The following is a 7,646-nucleotide window of genomic DNA, read 5'->3' as shown; positions in this document are numbered from 1 at the left end:
CACCCCTACGTAGTCTTCAAGATTGCAGGCATTCGCCTCCTCCAGAGCTGCAACCTCTTTGCGGCTTATCTCCAGCTCTGCTTGGAGCTTATGCGCTTCCCAGTAGTTCATGAGCGAGACCTCCTTGTACTATTCCTTAGAAGTGGTGATCTTGGCAATGCTCGCTTCCTTCTTCTTCAGCTCCTCTTCGAGAGAGGCGATTTTGGCCTCAGCCGTTTGTAGTGCCTCGATGTGCTTCACCTCAACCTCCTTGAGTGCCTCAGTATGCTTTGCCTCAACTTCCTTCAGCTGCTCGGAAAGAATGGCTTCAGTCGCCTTGAGCTGCTCGGCATGTTCGGCCTCAACAATGCTAAGTTGATCGCTAAGTTTCTTTTCGAACTGGGCAATCAGTTTCCTCAAGCCTCTCAAGGCGATAAGAGCTGTAAGTAAGAATAAATTGACGAAGAAAACTAGTAAAATATGATAAAAATAGCAACTTAGAGCAAGCACATTGTTCAGTGCGCGGTTGAAGACTTGATCAACCGCCATGGAACCAGTCTCTTGAATCGCCTCTCGGCTGCGACGGTGCTTTGTTATTCTAGACAGCCTGTCCTTGGCTGAATTGTGCACCACGCCCGTGAGATCTTTTCTCGAAGCTTCTTCTCGGTGACCAGCAGGCTACTGGTCGATGAAAGCTGGAGGCGTGAGGTCGGCGGGAGCTGATGGAGGAGCCTGTTCGACCGAAGCTGGGGAGTCTTGATGCACTAGAATCGGCGAAGATGTCTCTTTGGCAGGAGCTGGTGGAGGAGTTGTCTCCTTTGTGGGAGTAGGCGCAGGAGGGTCCTTTATTCGAGACCTCTTCGCGGAGGGATTGCTACAGTCTTCCCCAGGCTGGCGCTTGCTGGACTTTTTCTTGCTCGCTGATTTGGCGTACAAGTCGAAGGCTCGGTCTGCAGGCATGTCTGCAGGGGAGAAGCGAATGAACAGTCAGGCAATATAATAAAAGGAGCTTGCTAAGTTAAGAAAACAAGGGCAGAGAAATTAAAAGTATAATACCCGAGCTATAATTACGAGTCGCTACACTATTTACTTTACTAGTGCTACACTTACTCTCTGCCTGTAAGAAGTCTGAATTTAAAGTTAGAGTGTACTTAAAGTTGCTGTCCCAATCAAATAAATGACAGGGTCTGGGCAGACTGTCTAAGAGTGAGAAGACAGTACCGTTCTCATCTGAAGACTCGTTGATGGGTGCAGGGGGTTTGAAAACTTTCTTTTTCCCCTTTCCCGAATGGGCAAGGGGAGCACCTGCTCGCGGGGTGCTGGAGGGTTCTGTGATTGTCACTCTAGTTGTCCTCCTCCTTGGAGGTTGCGACACGTCTGGGTGCTGCTCGGGAATTTCTTCAACAGTGGCGCTCCCCACCGTTGAATCCCTCACATCCTGGTGAGGTGCCAAAAGCCCGACAAGCCTTAGGTTGGCTTCATTGACCAGCTGCTTGACGCTTTTCTCTATGTCAGTCATGCTGGCTAATAGGGCTGCTCGAATCTCCATGTCTGGAGTAAGAGCTGGTCGCAGCCATGGAGCTGAAGAGTGCTAATGTTCTAAGGATGATGCAGATAAAACAAAAAGAAATAAATGACTAGAGAACAAAGAAGTTACCTCCTTGGGTAAAGGCTAGGTTGTTGGCGACCAGGTCAGTAGTTATGAAGTATTCTTGGTGGTACTTCCCCATATTGGATTTGAAGGTGGTCTCACTTAGGAAGATGTAGGTCGATTCCTGGTGGCAGAAATGAAAGAACCCCATGTTTTCCTTGTTGGGGTTAGATTTAATATCAAACAAATAGTTGACCTTATGCCGTGTGGGGACATGACATTTTTTATGGCTGTAAAGAATATAGAGTGCGGAAAGCATTCTATACCCGTTTGGGGTTATTTCGAAAAGAGCGACCCCAAAATATTTGGCCACTCCCTGGAAGAAAGGATGGAGAGGCAGGATTGCTCCTGCCTCAATGTGATACCTCGACCAGGCGCTGAAGGTGCCGCTGGGCAGGTTCGCCTGTTGGTCGGTGGTAGGAAGGAATAAAGTTACCCCAAAAAGTTCGTACTTTCTGAGGAAATTGTTTACCATCCTAGCAATGATTGTGCTAGGAAGAGCTAGGTACCATTTGACGTCTGGTTGAAGGATGCTGCGGGGACGGGCCTATCTTTGGATTTCGGGTTGCAAGTTTTCGGCTCGACCACTGGTCGAGGGAATTTCAACCCGAGGAGCAGGCTGATTTTCAGAGGGTTTAGATGGCTTCTTTTTCTGGGCAGTGGATTTGACTCTACCCATGGTTGATGGACTGGTTTGAGTTCTGTTGGTTAGAGTACGGGAAAATGGAATCCCTGAAATGAGTACTGATGGTTGTTCTTCGTCCACGAGCAGGTGAGCGAGCAAGTCGTCATCAATTGGCATCTCACCTCCCCACGGATCTTTCATGAAAATCTGCGAACAGAGAAAGGGAGATGAGAATCTACGACCTCAAAACTTGTGTTAAGAGTTGGAATAACTTTGCTCGCATATAAAAGTTAAGATTTTATACGACCAGCAGCATTCTAACAAAAACACGATGTTTCATACGAGCAGTTTGGAAAATGGATCAAAAAGCAGAAGTAAAAAGTTTTTCGGGAAAAACTTTTTCGACTCCAAAGAGGCGGGAAAAACCCAGTTTTTCTACAAGCTTAAAAATCAAATTTTTACTTCAATTTTACACCCTAAATTCATGATCCTAACTGCCAAGCTAATCCTTAACCCCTACCAAATTTTATTTCAAGCTTAAGTCTGCGTGCCCGTTTACCCCGAATTTTTTTTTTGCAAAAATAGTCAAGAATATTCAAGAACTCGGAAACTCAGAGTCTAAAATGGAGATGAAATGAATATTGCATGGCATATCAACAACTGAAAAGTTTGAGGAAATTACTTGTATAAAAGATGGGGTAGATTTCTGAGACACTAAGTCAAGTTGGCTGGGTAGGAGTTTCATAGATCGCCAAGAACCGTCTGAGTTTCTAGAAGCTATGCGCCTTGTTCTTTGGTTTTCTTGAAGATAGAGGAAAATGTAAAAATGGCTTCTAAAGGATTATTTATATTAGCCGAGGAGCAGTTACCTAGGTAATCATTTCGGGTAACTTTTCGAAGCATGGGGAAACGCAATAGCCGTCAGACAACTTTTGGGAAACTGGAAAGACGTGATTGGTTGCCTTTTTCGAGAAGGCATGGACGACTCTAACATATTTGGTGGGGTATATGAAGGGTCAGTCTCCTAAGTTTACTTTATGCTGGTCGCAGTAAAATACACTTGGGGGCAAATGTTTACCTAAAAATGGCTCTTGGTGATGTGGCAAGAATTTATTACATGTGGTTGGCACGTGGCAGCGTTAAAGTGAAGGGATATTATTCGCCTATCAACCAGATGTTTCTTACCTCATCAGATCTCGGGTTTAGATGTGACCAGTTTGGTCGCATGCTTCGATTTATTTCCTTTAAGATACGCAATCTTGTAATAACTACATTTATTATATTTTCTCTTTATTGCCTTGATACGCTGATGTTGAGGATAATTAAGGCCCATTGGCCCATGCAACCCCCTTGAGCCTATAAATATGCATGAGAGGGCTAAAGGAAAGGACTTTTGAATCTTGAACTTGTATACTCATAGAGAGAGCATAGTGTGATTATCAATCAAAAAGTTGTAATTCTCCTAAGGCTTGTGAAACTCAAGAACCCTAGTTCTTTGATCACAGCATTGAGATTCATCATCAATAAGAACAATAAGTGGACGTAGGTTATTACCACACATTTGGGGCCGAACCACTATAAATCATTTGTGTCACATTTTTCCCATTTGATTCCATTCTTGATTTCCTTTTTGTTTCTTTGTCGTTATTTTGACTCCGTGTCGTTGACCAAATCAAGGGTCAACAAACATGATTAAATTGTTTAATACTTTATCACGCATAATAACATGTCATACATATTACCTACATAGTACATATTAAGCATGCATATTCTTAGAAACATGCTTAGGATTGATTATATATTTTTATTTGATAACACTTATAATTAATTTAGTCTTAATTAGTTGAAATGGTAAAAAGAATTTAAATTTTTTTATTTTCTTATTTAATAAAATAGTTTTATTAAATAAAATGGTATTCTATTTAAAAGGGCAAAATAAAATCTAGGGTACGATTATTTATTTTGCATAATTTGATTAGTATTTAATTAGAATATCATTTGGTAGAATTAATTTAATTAGTTTTACAACCTAATTAAAAAATATTGATTTTGAGAAAAACACATTTTTTTAAATAGTGAGTGGGAGAGGGAATTATGACAATAAGTCTCATGGTCTCCATTATTGGTTTAACACTGAAAGGCGTAGGAAGGGCCTCGTGTCGCCTCCGTTTGTGGCCTCCATAAGGAAAGACTTTCGAATATGTTTATTTTATCTCAGGGTTGACTTGTGATTAGTATCACCTACCCTAAGGCTATCCATTAATTTTCAAATTAATCTATCATGGACTAGTAATAAAATTTTTATGTGTGGCATTCAGGCATCATATTTACTATTCCAAATATAAACTGATATTTATTATATGCATTAATTCATTATATTTTATTTATTTAATTTTCAGCAATATGTCCAATCCAAACCCTATAACTGCTTTACTTGCTAATGAGAATTGGACTGGTGATAAATACATGAAATGTAAATCAAACATGAACATTGTTTTGATATGTGAAAACCACATGTTTGTCCTTAATGAGGAATGTCCTGAGGTTCCTGCTCTCATGTAACGCCCTAATTTCTCATAAATTACCGAGAACACAACGTTGGATCATAATCATAAATATTGCTCTTTTATTGAATAAAAACTTGAAAATAAATACATGGATCAATGTTTTACAAAAATAAAATAATTGTCTTTAACATATTAAAATTAGCAACATTTAAATAAAACTTCAAAAGAACACATTCTTTAATAAAAATAAATAAATAAATAGGCCCGCTTGATCTTCCTCGACTATATGGTCCCCACGAGTAAATCACGAAGCTCCTAGGTCCCACTCGCCACCGACCTTTCTATCATCAATTTTCTGCACAACAACATCATAAGGGGTGAGCTTCTAAGCCCAGTAAGGAAAATACAAACAAGAGTTAGTCATATAATCATTTAATCAACTTATCCTAAATTACCCAAGAGTCATAACAAAACCATAGGTCATATCATAGCCTAAGTCATAATCATAGTCATAAATCATAGGTCATAAGTCATAATTGTAACTATATGTCATATTATAAAGTTAGATACAATAAAAAGATTAGTGCTTATACAGGGGTGGCAATTAAGCCCCGGACAGTAGTCTATCATACACCGGACATCAAATTAGGTCCATCATAAAGTTTTGGCAACCGAGCCTACCCGACATAAGTCCGTCATACATCATTGGACACCTTAGGTCCAGACACTCCTACTCCTTTATTGTACTTGAAATGTTAGGTCATACAAAAACATAGCCTAGATCATAAACTAAACTATCTAATTTTCCTTACCAAAAGTCGGAATATTGGAGACAAGAGTGGGATTGGAAACTCCTAAAATCAAACATAAGAAACCATAAGTCCTTTAGAGAAAAGAGATGAACAGAATATCTAAACCATCAAGATAGAAACTTACCGAAAACCTTAAGTTTCAAAGAAATTGAACACGTAACCAAAATTCATTATAACGAGTTAGGATTTGAAATAAAAGGAAAGAATAAGAAGAATGGAAATGGACTAAACCTAAAGATTAATGGTACCTTAGATAGCTTAGAGCTTCGATCTATACCTCAAACACCGAAATCACACAAAAGTTTACTTCCCAAGTGTTTAGAAAATCATAGATTTGAAAGCTTTTAACCCCCAAACCCTAGTGTTTCTTTCTAGAACGAACTTAGTAGCTTGAAGGCTCTAAAATGTACTTCAATGAAGAAGAGAATAGCTGAGTGAAGGGTCCTATTTATAGAGTTCAAGGAGTGAAACTAACTCCCATTTCAATGAATAAATAAATGAATACAAAATGAATAAATTTGAATTTCGGTTCAACAGATGCCCAGAACTCGGTCAAAAATTTGAACTCCAAGAGCCGATATATCGCCTACCCTAGGCGATATATCGCCCCTACCGATGCCCTGAGCTTCCATGGTTTCGTTCGTGCAAAGTCGACGTGTTTTTCGTATAAATCGTAGGCAATATATCGGCATACACTGATATTTCAAACACGTTTTTGCACACTTTCAGCACACTTGAATTTGTTTAAACCATTTTGACTGAGTAAAATGTGATCCTAACAAATGAGGGAAGGTTCTAGACCTTCTAGATTTATCCTTTATTAATTTATTCATCCAAAATGCTTAAATCCTTAATAATCATACATGTGACAAGTGTCACGTTCTTAATTATTCTATCTATATTAATCAAACCTTATGTTAAAATTAATATTTCTAAACCATAGGTTAAACTTATAAAATCCAAAACTATTTCTACGAGTTTCTAACTAAATCCTGGCTTTGACCAATATCCACGAAAACTAAAATCCTACAGCTACTACTACTACTACTATCTAGCTAAGTAAAATTCTGAGACGCTACATCTCACTACTGCCAAAATTGCAAGAGAGAAATATGACAATTGGATCTTATCTATCAATAAGGCCAAATGTTATATGGTTGCTAGTAAGAGCGATGTGCTCATAAAGAAGTTTGAAACTATTGAAACAGCCTATGAGATTTCAGAATCTCTACAAGGCATGTTTGGCCAGCTGTCTGATAAGAGCAGGCATGATGCTACTATAAGCTTCATGAATATGAAAATGAAGAAAAATGTTTCTGTTAGAGAACATGTCCTATACATGATCAACATATTGCATGATGCAGAAATTCATGGCGCAACCATTGATGAGAGAACTCAAGTAAGTGTGATACTTGAATTTCTCACACCAGCTTTTGCGGCATTCACTACCAACTATGTTATGAACAAGTTGGAGTACAATATGACCCAACTGGTGAATGAGTTGCAAACTTTTGAATCTCTAAACAAAAGTTCCACTATGGTTGAGGAGGCAAATGTTGCTGAAACCAAGCCTTCCACTTCAAATAGTGATTCAAGGAAGAGGAAGGGTGGCCAAGGAAAGGATAAGAAAGAGGACAAACAACCAGAGAAGACCAACAAGTCTTCCACGAAGAATAATTCTACAAATAACTCCAAAAAGAAGGCACCGAATGGAGCATGCTTTCATTGCGGAGTTGATGGTCATTGGAAAAGTAATTGTCCTAAGTGCCTGGCTGACTGAAAGACAAAAAGAATGGTAAATTTGATTTACTTATTATAGAATCTTGCTTAGTGGAAAGTGATTTATCATACTGGATAGTTGATTCTGGAGCCACTAACCATGTTTTTTTCTCTTCGTAGATTCTTAGTGCTTCAAGGAAGCTGGCTCATGGAGAGGTGACCATGAGAGTTGGAAGTGGTCAAGAGATCTCAGTAGCTGAAGTTGGAAAAGCTCGCCTAGATTTTGATAATAATAAATTTATTACATTGGACAATGTTTATTATATTCCTGGATTTTCTAGAAATTTAATTTC

Source organism: Humulus lupulus, chromosome 9 (assembly GCF_963169125.1).
Source record: "Humulus lupulus chromosome 9, drHumLupu1.1, whole genome shotgun sequence".
Classification (NCBI taxonomy): domain Eukaryota; kingdom Viridiplantae; phylum Streptophyta; class Magnoliopsida; order Rosales; family Cannabaceae; genus Humulus; species Humulus lupulus.
Note: the sequence above shows the minus strand (reverse complement) of the source record.